At 43.7% G+C, this 17,751-nt stretch overlaps 1 long non-coding RNA gene across 1 annotated transcript; it reads right to left on the minus strand.

Annotated features, from left to right (window-relative positions):
* Positions 1-14,872: 14,872 nt before the first annotated feature.
* LOC120965850 (uncharacterized) lies at positions 14,873-17,304 on the minus strand. The gene is made up of 4 exons (XR_012186854.1): positions 16,833-17,304; positions 15,498-15,980; positions 15,247-15,334; positions 14,873-15,124 (listed from the first exon to the last, which is right to left on the minus strand). It is a non-coding gene; the product is annotated as an uncharacterized lncRNA (long non-coding RNA).
* Between the last annotated feature and the right edge of the window lie 447 nt (positions 17,305-17,751).

Below are 17,751 nucleotides of genomic sequence, written 5' to 3' on the forward strand. Positions count from 1 at the left end.
TCATTTCTTTCACGTATATGACAATCATTCTCATAGTCTAGCAGATATTGTTCTAGAGGATCAGTAGGAGGCACAGCAATAGAAGCAAGACCAATTATTTCATCCTTACTAGGCAATTCTTTTTTATGAGGTTTTCGACTAAACTTGGAAAAAATAAACTCATGAGACTCATCACCAAAGCTGACACCGACAGTTTGTTTCTTACAATCTATTCTAGCATTAACGGTGTTCAAGAAAGGTCTACCAAATATAATGGGACAAAAATCATCTTGTGGGGAACCAAGAACAAGAAAATTAGTAGGGTATTTTATTTTCCCACACAAGACTTCAACATCTCTAACAATCCCAATTGGCGAAATAGTATCTCTATTAGCAAGTTTAATAGTAACATCTATGTCTTCTATCTCTGCGGGTGCTATGTCATTAACCTCTTGATATAAGGAAAAAGGAATACCACTCACACTAGCACCTATGTCGCATAAACCATGATAACAGTGATCTCCTATTTTAACTGAGACAACAGGCATGCCAACAACGGGTCTATGATTATCTGTTTTATCAGGTTTGACAATTCTAGCAGCTTCATTTACAGAAGTAAATAACATGCCCATCTATATTTTCTTCCAGGAGATCCTTAACCATAGCAACACTAGGTTCTACTTTGATTTGTTCATCAGGATTAGGTGTTCTGATATAACTTTTGTTGACCACAGTTGAAACTTTAGCATGTTCCTTTATCCTAACAGGGAAAGGTGGGTTCTCAATATAAGCAGTAGGAACAACTGGATCAACATTATAAATAATAGTTTCCTCTTTAGCTAGTACTGGTTCTTTAATTTCTTCTTTAATAGGTGGGTGATATTTAAACCACTTCTCCTTAGGGAGATCAACATGAGTAGAAAATGATTCACAAAAGGAGGCTACTATCTCAGAGTCAAGTCCATATTTAGTGGTAAACTTTTGAAAAGCATCAGTATTCATAAAAGATTGAACACAATCATACTTAAGCTTAATACCTAACTCTTTACCTTCGTCGAGTTCCCAATCTTCAGAGTTGCGTTTAATTCTTTCTAAAAGATCCCACCTGAATTCAATAGTCTTCTTCATAAAGGAACCAGTACAAGAAGTATCAAGAATGGATTGATCATCACGAGAAAGCCGAGCATAAAAATTGTGAATAATAATTTCTCTTGAGAGCTCATGATTGGGGCATGAATATAACATTGAATTAATCCTCTTGCAAGCTAGAGCGATACTTTCTCCTTCACGAGGCGAAAAATTATATATGTAATTCCGATCACGATGAACTAGATGCATATGATAATTTTTTTGGTGAAACTCCACTTTCAATCGATTCCAATTCCAAGATCCAATATCATCGCATAGCCTATACCATGATAATGCTTTTCCCTTCAAAGATGAAGGAAAAACCTTCTTCTTAACTTCATCTCCGGGTAAACCTGCAAGCTTAAACAATCCACAAATTTTTTCCACATATATCAAGTGTATATCAGGATGTTCTGTTCCATCTCCTGCATAAGGATTAGCTAGCAGTTGCTCTATCATACCCGAAGAAATTTCATATTCAATATTTTTAGTAGGTGCAGTAGGTTCAGGGGTAACTAATTGTGGTTCTGGTCGAGGTGAACATACCCCGAACAAACCCCTCAAAGGATTGTTTTCCATAGTAACAAGTGACAATAAATTTCAGCACGTAGTAATAAGTTTTCCTTACCAATTTCCACTTACCAAGAGTGCTTCACTCCACGGCAACGATGCCAGAAAAGAGCCTTGATGACCCACAAGTATATGAGATCAATTGTAGCCTTTTAGATAAGTTAGAGTGTCAAACCCAACGAGCAGCAGAAGGAAATGACAAGTGGTTTTCTGCAAGGTAATGTCTACAAGTGCTAAAATTGTAAGTACCAGAGTAGTTTGATAGCAAGATAATTTGTACCAAGCAAGTAAAGGTAACGGTAACAAAAATGCAGAAAGGTAGCCCAATCCTTTTGAGGCAAAGGACAGGCCAAAAGGGTCTCTTATTATAAGCAAAGCGTTCTTGAGGGTACGCGGGAATTTCATCTAGTCACTTTCATCATGTTGGTTTGATTTGTGTTCGTTACTTTGATAATTTGATATGTGGGTGGATAGGTGCTTAGGTGTTGTTCTTACTTGAACAAACCTCCTACTTATGATTAACCCCCTCGCAAGCATCCGCAACTACGAGAAAAGTATTAAGAATAAATTCTAACCATAGCATTAAACTTTTGGATCCAATCGGTCCCTTACGGAATAGCGCATAAACTAGGGTTTAAGCTTCTATCACTCTCGCAACCCATCATCTAATAACTACTCCATAATGCATTCCCTTAGGCCAAAATACGGTGAAGTGTCATGTAGTCGACGTTCACATGACACCACTAAGGGAATCACAACATACATACTATCAAAATATCGAACACATGTCAATTTCACATGATTACTTGCAACATGATTTCTCCAGTGACTTCAGGAACAAAAGTAACTACTCACAAATGATAATCATGCTCAAGATCAGAGGGGTATTAAATAGCATATTGGATCTGAACATGTAATCTTCGACCAAATAAACCATATAGTAATCAACTACAAGATGTAATCAACACTACTAGTCACCCGCAAGCACCAATCTATAGTTCCGGTACAAAGATTGAACACAAGAGATGAACTAGGGTTTGAGAGGAGATGGTGCTGTTGAAGATGTTGATGGAGATTGCCCTCCCCAAGATGGGAGAGTTGTTGGTGAAGATGATGACGATGGTTTCCCCCTCCGGCAGGGAAGTTCCCCCGGCGGAATCGCTCCGCCGGAGGGCAAAAGTGCTCCTACCCAAGTTCCCCCTCGAGACGGTGGCGCTCTATCCCGAAAGTCCTCTCCTTATTTTTTCTAGGTCAAAATGACTTATATACTAGAAGATGGGTACCGGAGGTTGGCCGAGGGGAGCACAACCCACCAGGGTGCGCCTGGGCTCCCTGGCGCGCCCAGGTGGGTTGTGCCCACCTGGTACTTATTGGCTCCAATATTTCTCATATGTTCCATAAAAATTCCCCGTGAAGTTTCAACTCATTTGGAGTTGTGCAAAATAGGTGGCCTGACGTAGCTTTTTCAGGTCCAGATTTCCAGCTGCCGGAATTCTCCCTCTTTGTGTGTACCTTGCATATTATGAGAGAAAAGGCATTAGAATTACTCCAAAAGCATTGTTATGCATAAAAACATTATAAATAGTAGTAGGTAAACATGATGCAAAATGGATGTATCAGCTACTGATACGTCCATTTTGCATCATGCTTTTATATCGATATTTATTGCATTATGGGTTGTTAATACATATTATGTCACAATAATTATGCCTTTTCTCTCTTATTTTACAAGGTTTACATGAAGAGGGAGAATGCCGGCAGCTGGAATTCTGGGCTGGAAAAGGAGCAAATATTAGAGACATATTCTGCACAACTCCAAAAGTCCTGAAACTCCATGAAAGTCACTTTTGGAATATATTAAAAATATTGGGCGAAGAAAGCACCAGAGGGGGGGCACCCACTGTCCACGGGGGTGGAGGGCGCGCCCTACCCCCTGGGCGCGCCCCCTGCCTCGTGGGCCACCTGGAAGCCCCCCGACGCCCATATTCTGGTACAAGGTGTCTTTGCCCTGGAAAAAAATCATAAGGAAGCTTTCGGGACGAAGTGCCACCGTCTCGAGGCGGAACCTTGGCGGAACCAATCTAGGGCTCCGGCGGAGCTGTTCTACCGGGGAAACATCCCTCCGGGAGGGGGAAATCGTCACCATCGTCATCACCATCGATCCTCTCATCGGGAGGGGGTCAATCTCCATCAACATCTTCACCAGCACCATCTCCTCTCAAACCCTAGTTCATCTCTTGTATCCGATCTTTGTCTCAAAACCTCAGATTGGTACATGTGGGTTGCTAGTAGTGTTGATTACTCCTTGTAGTTGATGCTAGTTGGTTTATTCGGTGGAAGATTATATGTTCAGATCCTTTATGCACATTAATACCCCTCTGATTATGAACCTGAATATGATTTTTGATTAGTTACATTTGTTCCTGAGGACATGGGATAAGTCTTGTTATAAGTACTCATGTGAATTTGGTATTCGTTCGATATTTTGATGAGATGTATGTTGTCTTTCTTCTAGTGGTGTTATGTGAACTTCGACTACATGACACTTCACCATTGTTTGGGCCTAGGGGAAGGCATTGGGAAGTAATAAGTAGATGATGGGTTGCTAGAGTGACAGAAGCTTAAACCCTAGTTTATGTGTTGCTTCATAAGGGGCTGATTTGGATCCATATGTTTCATGCTATGGTTAGGTTTACCTTGGTTCTTCTTTCGTAGTTGTGGATGCTTGCGAGGGGGGTTAATCATAAGTGGGATGCTTGTCCAAGGAAGGGCAGTACCCAAGCACCGGTCCACCCACATATCAAATTATCAAAGTAACGAACGCGAATCATATGCGCATGATGAAAACTAGCTTGATGATAATTCCCATGTGTCCTCGGGAGCGCTTTCCTTTATATAAGAGTTTTTCCAGGCTTGTCCTTTGCTAAGGATTGGGCCAGCTTGTTGCACCTTGTTTAATTGTGTTACTTGTTACCCGTTACGAATTACCTTATCACAAAACTATCTATTACCGATCATTTCAGTGCTTGCAGAGAATACCTTACTAAAAACTGCTTGTCATTTCCTTCTGCTCCTCGTTGGGTTCAACACTCTTACTTATCGAAAGGACTACGATAGATACCCTATACTTCTGGGTCATCAGCTACTTCTTGAGCTTGCGTTCATTTTTCCCTTGAAGAGGAAAGGGTGATGCAGCAAAGTAGAGATAAGTATTTCCCTCAGTTAAGAACCAAGGTATCAATCCAGTAGGAGGCACAAGCAAGTCCCCAATATATGCGCCTGCACAAATTAACAAACACTTGCACACAACACAAAAAAGGGGTTGTCAATCACTTCACGGTCACTTGCAAGAGTGAGATCTAATAGAGATAGATATAAAATATAAGTAAATAACAAAACAAAGTAAATATAAATAAATTGCACCAAGGTATTTTTTGGATTTTAGTTTTATAGATCAGAAAAATAATATGATGGAAAATAGACCCGGGGGCCATAGGTTTCACCAGAGGCTTCTCCCTTGAAGAAAGCATACGGTGGGTAAACAAATTACTGTTGAGCAATTGATAGAAAAGTGCAAAGTTATGACAATATGTAAGGCATTGATCATGAATATAGGCATCACATCCATGACAATGACCGAAACGATTCTACATCTAGTACTATTACTGCACACATCGATCGACTCCTGCCTACACATCTAGAGTATTAACGCTTTAAGCAAGATGACATGATGTAGAGGGATAAACTCAACCAATATGATATAAACCCCATTTTTTATCCTTAATGGCAACAATATAATACATGCCTCGCTGCCCCTTCTGTCACTAGGAGAGGACACCGCAAGATTGAACCCATCACAAAGCACTTCTCCCATTGCAAGAAAAACCAATCTAGTTGGCCAAACCAAACCGATATATCGAAAAGAATTACTAAGCTATCTCAATCATGCATAAAAGAGTTCAGAAAAGACTCAAATAATACTCATAGAAAATCTGATCATAAATCCACAATTCATCGAATCTAAACAAATGCACCTCAAAAGAAGATTACATCGAATAGATCTCCAAGAACATCGAGGAGAACATTGTATTGAAGATCAAAGCGAGAAAACAAGCCATCTAGCTACTAGCTATGGGCCATTAGGTCCGTGGTAAACTACTCATGCATCATCGGAAGGACGGCAAGGTTGATGTACAGGCCCTCCGGTATCTCACGAGAACAGAAGCTTGCGGCGGCGGAAAAGTATTTTTGGTGTGCCCTCTTGTATAGGCGGAATACTTGGGTATTTATGGAGTAAGAATTAGGGCTGGAGGGTCTACGAGGGGCCCACAAGCCAGGGGCTCCCCCCTGGGGTGTGCCCCTAGGGTTTTGGCCGCATCATAGGTCTTCTGGCCTCCTCTCCAGGTCTCCTGGGTTTCTTCTGGTCCAAGAAAAATCACCGTAAAGTTTTATTCCGTTTGGACTCCGTTTGATATTCATTTTTTGTAAAAGTCAAAAACAAGGAAAAATAGAAACTGGCAGTGGGCTCTAGGTTAATAGGTTAGTCCTAAGAAAATATAAAATAGCATATTAATGCATATAAAACATCCAAAACAAATAATATAATAGAATGGAACAATCAAAAAATATGGATACGTTGGAGACGTATCAATACCCATGGTGACCATGGGGTAATCTACTGAGATCACTTGATATATGTTTTGGTAATCAATTTGCGGATTCCCGTGGTGATATTGGGGTAATCTAGGCATAAAGATTGATGCCCCGCCGCCCCTCCCCTGCGGCGGCCGCCCGAGCCCCGCAGTGAGGAAGGCCGCGAAACCGCCCCCTCCCCTGCGGCAGACCCCCTCCACCGGGCTGCCCCCCTCCTCCACCGGCCGCCCCCTCCCCTAAAGTGAGCTCCTCCTCCTCTTTTTTCTGTTTTTTAGTTTTAGGTTTATGTTTAGTTTAGATTTAGTTTTAGTTATACTTTTAGGTTAGGTTTACGTTTTGTTTAGTTTAGTTTTAGGTTTAGGTTTAGTTCTGAAAAAAGAAGAATAAAATAAGAATAATTAGAAAAAGAGGAAGAAGAAGAAGAAGAAGAAGAGGAAGAAGAAGAAGAGAAGAGGAGGAGGACGACGACCGGGTTAGGGGGTTCCTCAGCGTCGATGGAACCCTAAATGACGGCTATTTAGGTTAGGGGTGCCTTGGTGTCGACGGGACCCTTAATGACATATATGTTGGTGGCATACTATTGTAAATATTTAGTTAGTTTGATGGCAAAAACAATAGTGCTAAGTTACTCATCTTTTGATTTAAATGTGCAGTTATTTCGTCGCTGCAAGGGTTTGGTGTTCGGCAAGCTCCGCCCCTGCGTTCGTGGGTGATCACAAATGACATCTCCTTCTCCCCCCTTAATTTTTTGCTCTGTTTCGACCTTCGTGCCGATGACACTAGCTAGATAACTACAGCCGTGTAACCAGTATGTGTCTCCCGTCCGAAAGGATTGCATCGATAAATATGCATTCAATTGCATATTTATCACTGTAGCTCATTCGGATTGTCTAGCAATTTCCACGGACAGTCCAAGTATATGTAGATTGGCTACATTCTCTATGCTCTAGCCCATCCCGAGACAAAATTTCGGCAGGGCCTCCCTGTTGTTCTCCGGATGCACATTCTCTCGGCTTTTTGCCGAGACGTGTATTTGGAGAACAGCGGGGAGGTGTTGCCGAAATTTTGTCTCGAAATGGGGTAGAGCATGGAGAACGTACTCAATCTACACATACTCGGGTGGGATTTGGACCCATCTTTACCTATTAGAGTGTAGGTTGCATGGACGTAATAAATTGACAAACTAGATTAACTAATGAATATACATGTTGATTGATACGTCTCCAACGTATCTATAATTTTTTATTGTTCCATGTTGTTTTATTATCAATCTTAGATGCTTTATAATCATTTTATAGTCATTTTATATCATTTTTTGGTACTAACCTATTGACATAGTGCCTAGTGCCAGTTGTTGTTTTTTCCATGTTTTTTACATCGCAGGAAATCAATATCAGACGAAGTCCAAATGCCACGAAACTCCACGATGATTTTTTATGGGCCAGAAGGAAGGCAATGGGCTCTGGTTGCACCTGGGGGTGCCCCGAGGGGGGCACAACCCACCAGGGCGCGCCAGGAGGCCCAGGCGCGCCCTGGTGGGTTGTGCCCACCTCAGGTGCCCCCGGACCGCCTCTTTGCTCTATAAATACCCCCAAAAATACCAGAACCCTAAAGGCATCGACGAAATATTCATCCAGCCGCCGCAGAGTCCAAAACCACCAGATCCAATCTAGACACCATCTCGGATGGGGTTCACCACCTCCATTGGTGCCTCTCCGATGATGCGTGAGTAGTTCTTTGTAGACCTTCGGGTCCGTAGTTAGTAGCTAGATGGCTTTCTCTCTCTCGCTGAATTATCAATACAATGTTCTCTTGGAGATCCATATGATGTAACTCTTTTTGCGGTGTGTTTGTTGCGATCTGATGAACTTTGTGTTTATGATCAGTCATATCTTTTTATATCCATGAAAGTTATTTGAGTTTCTTTGATCTCTTATATGCATGATCTCTTATAGCCTCGTATTTCTTCTTCGATATTTGGGTTTTGTTTGGCCAACTTGATCTATTTATCTTGCAATGGGAAGAGGTGCCCGGTAGTGGGTTCGATCTTACGGTGCTCGATCCCAGTGACAGAAAGGGAACCGACACGTATGTATCGTTGCTACTAAGGATAAAAAGATGGGATCTATATGTACTGCCATATAGATAAACGGATCTTGTCTACATCATGTCATCGTTCTTATTGCATTACTCTGTTTTTGCATGAACTTAATGCACTAGATGCATGCTGGATAGCAGTCGATGTGTGGAGTAATAGTAGTAGATGCAGGCATGAGTCGGTCTACTAATCTTGGACGTGATGCCTATGTAATGATCATTGCCTGGATATCGTCATAATTATTTGAGGTTCTATCAATTGCCCAACAGTAATTTGTTTACCCACCGTATGCTATTTTTCTCGAGAGAAGCCAGTAGTGAAACCTACGCCCCCGGGTCTTATTTCTCACATATTTGCTTGCGATCTATTTTTCCTTTGCATTTTTATTCTGATCTATTAAACCAAAAATACAAAAATGCTTTGCTGCACTTTATTTTATTTGCGATCTATTATTTCAATCTATTACAACTTTCTTCCGTCCAGGCATCGTTTCTGGCACTGTACCCCGAAAGGGATTAACAACCCCTTTAACACGTCGGGTTGCGAGGTGTTGTTATTTGTGTGCAGGGGTTGTTTACGTTGTGTTGCTTGGTTCTCCTACTGGTTCGATAACCTTGGTTTCATTTCTGAGGGAAATACCTACCGCTGCTGTGCTGCATCATCCCTTCCTCTTTGGGGAAATACTGACGTAGCTTCAAGCGACATCACTGATGAGCCTATCTTTACCTATTAGAGTGTAGGTAGGCAATATCTTTACCTAATAATAAAAGGGCTATTGCTTCTTACTCCTAAATTTTCGTCTGTTTCGTACGTCTGATATTTTTCGTCCGTCGTACGTCAGGCTCGATCGAGACGCTCGATCTTTTAAATCCACGTCCTGGTTTCCAAGCCCGGTGAACAGCCCACCTATTTTTTCAGCCCACCCAGCCAAATAATTCAAAAGTAATCGAAGGTGAACAACCCACCTATTTTTTCGGCCCGCCCAGCCCAAAACAGTGCAAAAATAATAGTTGTCGGTGCATGGAATCGAATTCATAACCTCATGCCCAACAACACATGATACGACCAACTAAGCTATAGCTCCCTATATGCTAAAAGGGAAGGTTCATACGGATTTAAAATAGTCCCACATTGCTCCTTTCAATCCAAACTTCGTAGTTTAAAAGATCTTCGAGTTTCCTGGGTATCAAGGAGCAATTTCGGGAATCAGTAAGGAAGGAAATAAGTTGTTCCGGTAAGGAAGGGAAAGAGGGGGAAAATAAGGATGGAAAGGAGGGATTTCAAGTCTGTGACAGAGAAAAGAAAAGGAAAGAGTGAATAGGTAAATAAGGTAGCAATGGAATTGAATGCAAAAAAGGAAAAAAGAGAGATTGAATCCTGCTGCTGAACCAAAAGGAAAGGAGAGGGATTTCGGTCTTGAAGGAATGGTGCAGCCGCGTCTATGTTCAAAGAGGGAGAGGACGTGATTTATATACGTGAGTTGGAAGCATGCACGATGCACGGGGGGACGAGATGTCGGGCTGCATGCATGCCTGCTCGGACGTGCTCGCTAGGCCTTCTCTGCTCTCATGGAAGTTTTTAATTAGAATCCACTTATAATGACTCCTTTTAGTTCTTATAAAAACACCTCTCATTTTAATATTTTTCTTCTGAAAAACCGATTCGTCTAGGACTTGGAGCAGAGCGAGCGACCCGTCTAGAACTCGGAGTAGAACAAAGGACATTCAGCAAAGCGATATCGATGGAAGCTTTCACGTTCGGCTTCTATCTAGAAACGCCGCCCACTTTCAAGCGGATGAAATTTAGCTTTCTTTGAAATATGAAAAGTTTCTGTTGATGCATTTCTTTACAAAAAATTGCATTACTCTTGTCATGCCTATTAGTAAGCTTGTGATTTTCTTAGTGTGTCCACTAATATAAAAACAATAGTTTGACATATTCGAGCAATCTCCACTATCCAAATGCCTAAATAGTAATTAATGGTGTATATCCAGCAAGTACTATGTTTTACCGATGATGCCAAGTTGCATGGCATAAAATCTATTCAGGCCGTTGCATCATTAGTGACAATTAATAATGCTATTTCTTCCTCTTATACTTTTAAATTTCTGTATGCACTAATAATTTGAAGTTTGTGTTTCACCCAGATCAATTGACTCGGGATCATATTTCATGTTCCGAACTACCGTCTTGAATAACCCTACAATAAATCGCCCCATTGTTATTGTCATCAGCAACATGTGCCCCGCGTCCCAGTTTATCGACCTTGCCACCCCTTATTCGTGGTAACATGCATTTTCTCAGTAGTAAAGCACATGTCTCCTAGCTTGATTCACGCCCCTTGAAGTCTTCCGTTGCAACGCACGAGCATATGTGCTAGTGAGTGATCGTGTGTGGATGTACACCAGTCACACTAGTCAAAAAGACATGACCAATGAATGGTTAACAAAAACCAAGGGGTTTGTGAGAGCTGCATTTGCAAATGGCCCGAAGAAAACCTGGTGCCCCTGTGTCCGGTGCTTCAATTGGCAGAAGAGGACAGAGGATGAAATGGGCAAACACCTGCAGAAGAGTGGTTTTACGCCCGGATATATGGTGTGGACATTTCATGGTGAGTCTGCCCAACGTGCCAGAGCTGAGGTGGTTCGTCGTCGCACCGACGAGCATGGTACCAAGATGGAAGACATGGTGCAAGACTTTGATGATGCTCGGGATTTGGATGCTGAGATGGAGGAATCTGCAAAGGCCTTCAATGAAATGTTGGAGTCTTCAAAACGTCCTCTCCATGAGCACACTGAGCTTTGTCAGCTGGATGCCATCTCACAAGTAATGGCTCTGAAGGCTCAATTCAACTTGGGCAGAGAATGCTACAACGCGATGATGACAGTATTTGGACGCTTTCTACCCAAAGGCCATGTAATGCCTGCAAACCTGTACAAGTTAGACAAAATCCTCTGTGCACTTAAGATGTCGTATGAGAAGATACATGCTTGTGAGAAAGGATGTGTACCTTATTTAGGCTTGAGTATGCGTACTTGAACTACTGTCCCATTTGCAAGTCTTCCAGGTATGTTGTGGTAGACAACGGTATGGGTGAGACGACATAGACCAAAATCCCTGTTAATGTTCTTCGGTATTTGCCAATCGTACCAAGGCTTCAACGACTTTTCATGGTCGAAGAGACGGCAAGGCAGATGACATGGCATAAAATGGGAAAAAGAACCGAACTAGATGCAGATGGGAAACTGATGATGGTACACACATCGGATGGTTCTGCGTGGAAGTGATTCGATGCTTTACATGAGCAAAAAAAGGCAGTCCAAGGCATCCTCGAGTGGCCACCAGCACAGATGGGTTCAATGTGTTTGGTCTGATGGCAGCCCAATACAGTTTTGGCACGTATTTGTCATTCCGCTCAATCCCCCCCCCCCCCCCGGGACAGATTATGCAAAGAAAGAACATTTTCCTGACGTTGATAATTCCAAGGCCCAACTATCCAGGGAAGAATATGAATGTGTACATGCAGCCGCTCAAGGATGAATTGCAAGAAGGTTGGGATAACGGGTTCAAGACATACGATGCCGCTAGCAAAAAGAACTTCATAATGCGTGTCTAGTACATGTAATCGATGCATGACTTGCTGGCGTATGTGCTATTCGTTGGCTGGTGTGTGCATGGAAGGTTCTCGTGCCCCACATGCAAGTTAGCTCTTGAGTTTCATTGGCTGCAGGTGGGTCGCAAGTTTTCTTGCTTCGACTTGCATAGACAGTTCCTGGATCCTCGCCATAAGTTCAGGAAAGACAAGAAGAACTTCATCAAAGGTAGAGTTGTCAAAAACTTTGCAGCATCTGCGTTGACTGTCCAAGAGACCCTGGATCAGTTAAATGCTATCGAGCCAGATCCAGAGCGTCTAGGGTATTTCAAGGGTATAATTCGGAACACGCCTGGACTCACAAGACATGCTTGTGGGATCTGCCTTACTTCAAATACCTCCTTTGCCCGAAAAACATCGACGTGATGCACACTGAAAAGAATATTGTTGAGGCCCTTTTTGGTACATTGTTCGGCGTAGAGGGGAAGTCAAAGGATAATACTAAGGCTAGAGTCGATCAAGAGGTGCTATGTGATAGAAATTTACGAAACGTGCGTGAACCGAAAGGAAAGCAGAACTGGACGAAGCCAAAGGCATGGTTCAATCTTGGAAGGCCAGCTATGAGGGAAATTATCTTGTGGGTGAAAATGCAGTTGATGTTCCCCGATGGGTATGCAGTGAATCTAAAGAGGGGAGTGAGTCTTGAAAATTGAAAATATTTGGTCTCAAGAGTCATGATTGGCACATATGGACTGAGCGGGGAATGCCGGTGATGTTGCATGGCTTTACCCCTAAGGATGAATGGCTTGTACTGGCAAAGCTGAGCTATTTCTTCCGTGTTCTTTGTGTGAAAGAACTATCGCCTGGCGTGCTGGAAGAAATGGAAGAGTTGGCGCCGAAGTTGATCTGTAAGTTAGAGAAGATCTTTCCGCCGGGTTTCTTTAATCCAATGCAACACTTGATTTTGCATCTCCCAATCGAGGCAAGATTGGGGGGGCGTGCAAAATCATTAGTGCTACGCAACTGAGAGGATGCAGAAGACGCTCCGAGCAAAATGTAAAAATAAACGTGAATTGAAGCATCGATGGCCGACGCATCCATTACTGAGGAGGCGGCAAACTTTGTGACAGCACACTATGAAGCCAAAAATCATCGTTTGCATAATCCGAAGCCTCGGTACAATGCTGGCGACCCTAAAAAAGGTGAATCCAACCTCAGCCTATACAAAGGGAATCTCGCACCAGCCGGTGCTTCAAAACCAATATCGTTGGATGTCAAAGAATGGTGGACCATTTCGCTGTATATCTTCAACAACCTAACAGAAGTGCGGCCATACATCGAGTAAGTTCTCGCGGTACATTGTTTCGCAACTTCTAATTCCTTTGAACTGCTCTTATTCCCGGATATTCTTTTGATACATTCGATACATCGCCAAATTCTTGGATGGAGCGGAGATCGAAAAGGATTCCATCAAAGAGTATGAGCTTCTAGCAAAGCATGGAGGAGGCTTTCCCGGTTTCATCTCTTGGTTCAAACAAATGGTAGTTTCCATTAGACCATTCTCATTTCTTCGTCTAATTTGCGGCTAATTAATGCAACAATCCTTTCATATTAAACTTGTAGGCTAATTCAGAGCCTATGGACGCCGAATTGAGACAAGTAGCTAATGGTTTTGACTATAAAGTCCGTTCATTTGACAAATACGACATCAACGGGTATCGCTTTCGTACCTTCGGCAAGGAGCTATCTATGGCCGACCAAAAGTCTATAAATTGTTGTGTCTCTACTATCGGCGAAAGAGATACCAAGTATTATGGGAGAGTTGAAGCAATTTATGAACTTCTATTCTATGGTGATAATCCACCGAACGTCGTAGTCTTCAAACGTTATTGGTTCCAGCCGAAGGAGACTAGAAGGACTCATAAACATATAGGGCTAGTCGGAATCAAACAATGCACCCATTTAGATGTTCCCGATGTCTATGTTACGGCTCAACAGGCGACCCAAGTTTTCTATCTACCATGGGCCTGCCAAACTGATCCAAATCTGAATGGTTGGGATGTCGTTCATGAAGTGCCGCCACGTGTTAGACCACTACCCCCTAATGAAGAGGATTATGAACCTCACATTAACCCAGACACATATGAAAGTGAATTCTTCCAAGAAACACGTCTTTCCAAAAACGCTTCAAGAAACGCTCTACTTCACCCCAGAACAATGAAGTAGAAAACGATAGTGAATTCGACTTCACCCATGAGTCGGAACAAGAAGAGCCGGAACAAGAAGAGGTTACTGCTGCGGATGACCTATCATTGCTTGACCGATTACATAAAGGTGGCCTTCTACATGTTGATGTTGCTGAACCCGATGAGCACATCATTGATGATAGTGATGATGATGTCGGTGTTCTCGGAATGGGGGTCCCCAGACTTGCCTGCCTGCGGCCCACGACATGGCTCACTACAGGAATCAGCTACTTTGCCGTCTGCCACGGCAGACGGCAAAGGCAAGGATGGCAGACGGCAAAGGCCTTTGCCGTCTGCCGCGGACGGCAAAAGGCTCCGGCAAAGTAGGCTACGGTAAAGAGCTTCTTTGTCGTCTGCTTTTTGAAGCGGACGGCAAAGGGGCCTTTGCCATCAGCAGCGGACGGCAAAGGTCATGGCTCTTTGCCATCTGCTGGCAGACGGCAATGACTGGCTCTTTGCCATCCGCTGGCAGACAGCAATGACTGGCTCTTTGCCGTCTGCGAGCTGATGGCAAAGAGCCTATATTGCCCCATTTAATTCTGTTTTTTCTTATATCAATTCATTTTCACAGAAAATCAAACACACACACACACACACAGAGATATATATATGACCAATAGTCATGAACACATAGTAGCAAGTTTCATCCATACATATACATAGTTTCATCAATATTACACGGTTTCATCCATAGGTAGCAAGTTTCACAAAGTCAAAACAAAAACTATAGACAAGCACTCCATATCTGAAATTACAAGAAATGACCTAAAACTAAATATCTATTTTCCTAAAAACTATCTTATTACTAAGATCTTCTCTGGATCTTCTTCTTTTCTTCCAACCTGCATAACAAAAACACTAAGAAAGAGAGAATGGGTTAGGAGTAGAAATGTAGCATTTCACTTGGTGAAATGCAATGTTCAGTTTTTATGTAAGTTTAACACACGGAAAGCTGGAGAGCATGCTGAGAGTTTTCTTGCCTGAGGACCAGGGTAGCCACCAACGGGCCAGCCAAGGGGCCAGTTCACATCCTTCTGGAGGAGAGTGTACTCCTGCTCAATTCCATACCTGTTTGGGTTCAGAGATAGGCCTAACCAGTGCTAATCTATATTGTACAACTTATTATGTTCTCACGTGTGTATGTGTGTTAAGACACAAGAGCGCTACTACAACTTTTATATGAAACACTGCAACAACAAAAAACTTGAAATATCGACGGAGGTATTCGTACCATCTCTCCTCAGCTGCAACCTTCGAGGTGTTGAAGATCTTGGCAGCATTGTGCCTCTTGTTGGTGGGGATTGGAACACCTTGTGGTGTGTAGCAGTCGCACATAACCTACAAGGAGTAATAAATAGGAAAAGATCAACAAACCAACGACTTTGCGCCAAATACAGTAGAAACTTGGCCTCTGATTTAGCTGAAGCTTTTTTTTCTCAGTTCAAGTATTTAAGATTTGTGTTAGCCAAGTAGGTCAACTAGTGGAATTTGCAGCCTTTCCTTGTATTCAGCTGGAAGTAGAATATTTGCAGCCTTTCCTTGTATTCAGCTGGAAGTTCTTCATAAATCCCCCTCAAGATTGTCATTCCAGGATTGTTATCATCAGATTGTAAAGTGGTGTGTACGTACAAGATGCAGAACGGACCCTCTGGCAACTCGGTGCGGAGCTTGTGAAACACATACCTCTTCAGACGTCCACCATCTATAACAGGAGCTGGAATACAAAAATAAAATGCCATCTGAGTGTTACAGGGAGCGGCAGAAACTAATACTCCCTCCGTTCAAAAATAAGGGTCATGATTTTAGTTCAAATTTGAACTAAAACCACGACGCTTATTTTGGAACGGAGAGAGTATCATATTAGCGGCAAAGCTTGTAGCATCAGAACATCAAGTGCCTGTAGAAGTTGTGAACCTCCCTTGTGTCAAATGGTGATCGTGTCTGTGAGGTGATTTTGAGAAATAATGCAAGGTTATCCAACAGGATGTTAAGCCAATATGACATGGAAAGGAACCATCCACTACTAGCAAAGAAACTACATATAAATTGGCATGTAAGTTCCCTTATAAAATGGTATGATCGAGTCTGCCAACTGATTTTGAGAAATAATAGTACTCCCTCTGTAAACTAATATAAGATCTTTAGATCACTACTTATTAGTAGTTTACAGAGGGAGTACCAATTTGCAGTACTGAATCTGTTATCAAACCTGAAACTACATCAACAGGGGATGGTACCACTAGCAAAGAAGCCACATACAAAGCAAATAACTATCGAAATGAACAATCATGAACCGTGCCTCTCCAAAATCCAGAATTTTCAATTTTTGACAACCGGTCACAATAGAATTGCTAATTTGCTCGAGACATAAATATGCTGAAATCCTAAGTACATCATGCATTTATCACTCCATACCAACTCCAGGAATGCAGCTACGAGCTAACAGCAAAGAATTCATCGAACGACTCGCACCAAACCCTAGACGCGCACCAGCAATCCCCAAATACCACCCGATAAATCCCAGGATGAGGAGAGGACGGGAAGTAACGGGAGGGGTTTGGCGCACCGGGGAAGAACTTGCCGACGACCCGAACGACGGGCCGGCCGGATCTGTCCGCGCCCTGCACGCGGACCACCTGGAGCTCCGGCGAGGAGGAGGCCCGTGCGGTGAGGGGGAGGCCGGATCCGGAGTGGCCGGACCTCCCGAGGCCGGATCCGGGCGCGAGGCAGCGTGGGGCGCCGGCGGCGACGCGGGGACGCGGGCGGGGCGCAGAGGAGCTCGGTGCTCGGCTCCCATGGCGGCAGCGGATCTCGAGGTTGGGGCGACGGGCGACGAGGCTTCCGCGGCGGGGCCGCGAGCTTGTGGGGAGGTGGCGGCGCACAACGCGGCGCGAGGCGACGGGGCTCCTAGGTTCTGGTGAGGTGGCGGCGCGCACCGGCGGGCGGAGGCAAGGTGGCGCAGCGGCACGGGGTCGAGGGAGGCGGGGTCGGGCGGCGCTCGGCTATGGGGCAGGGGCGGAGAGAGAGGGGATAGAGATAGAGGAGGTGGGGGCAACGGTTTTCCTTTTAGCCGAAAAAAAGATAGCCACCCTCTTTGCCGTCCGCCAGCAGATGGCAAAGAATCTTTGCCGTCTGCTGGCACCTCTTTGCCGTCCGCTGGCAGATGGCAAAGATTCTTTGCCATCCGCCAGCAGACGACAAAGAAATGACAGATGGCAAAGACCTTCTTTGTCATCTGCCTGTTCTTTGCCGTCTGTTGTTTGGTAGCTGATGGCAAAGACCTTCTTTGCCGTTCGCAAGCAGACGGCAAAGAACTGGCAGACGGCAAAATCCCTGATTCCAGTAGTGGCTAAGCCAGCAGGCCGTACGGCCCATCTTCATCAACAAGGAATCCAAGACCCTCGCGAGGGGCCAATCCTCGCGGGGCGGATGATGCAAGACCTCCTCAGGAGTGGCCTAGTCAGGCAGGCTCATGAGGAGTGGAG

The sequence above is a fragment of the Aegilops tauschii genome, chromosome 6 (genome assembly GCF_002575655.3).
Source record: "Aegilops tauschii subsp. strangulata cultivar AL8/78 chromosome 6, Aet v6.0, whole genome shotgun sequence".
Lineage (NCBI taxonomy): Eukaryota > Viridiplantae > Streptophyta > Magnoliopsida > Poales > Poaceae > Aegilops > Aegilops tauschii.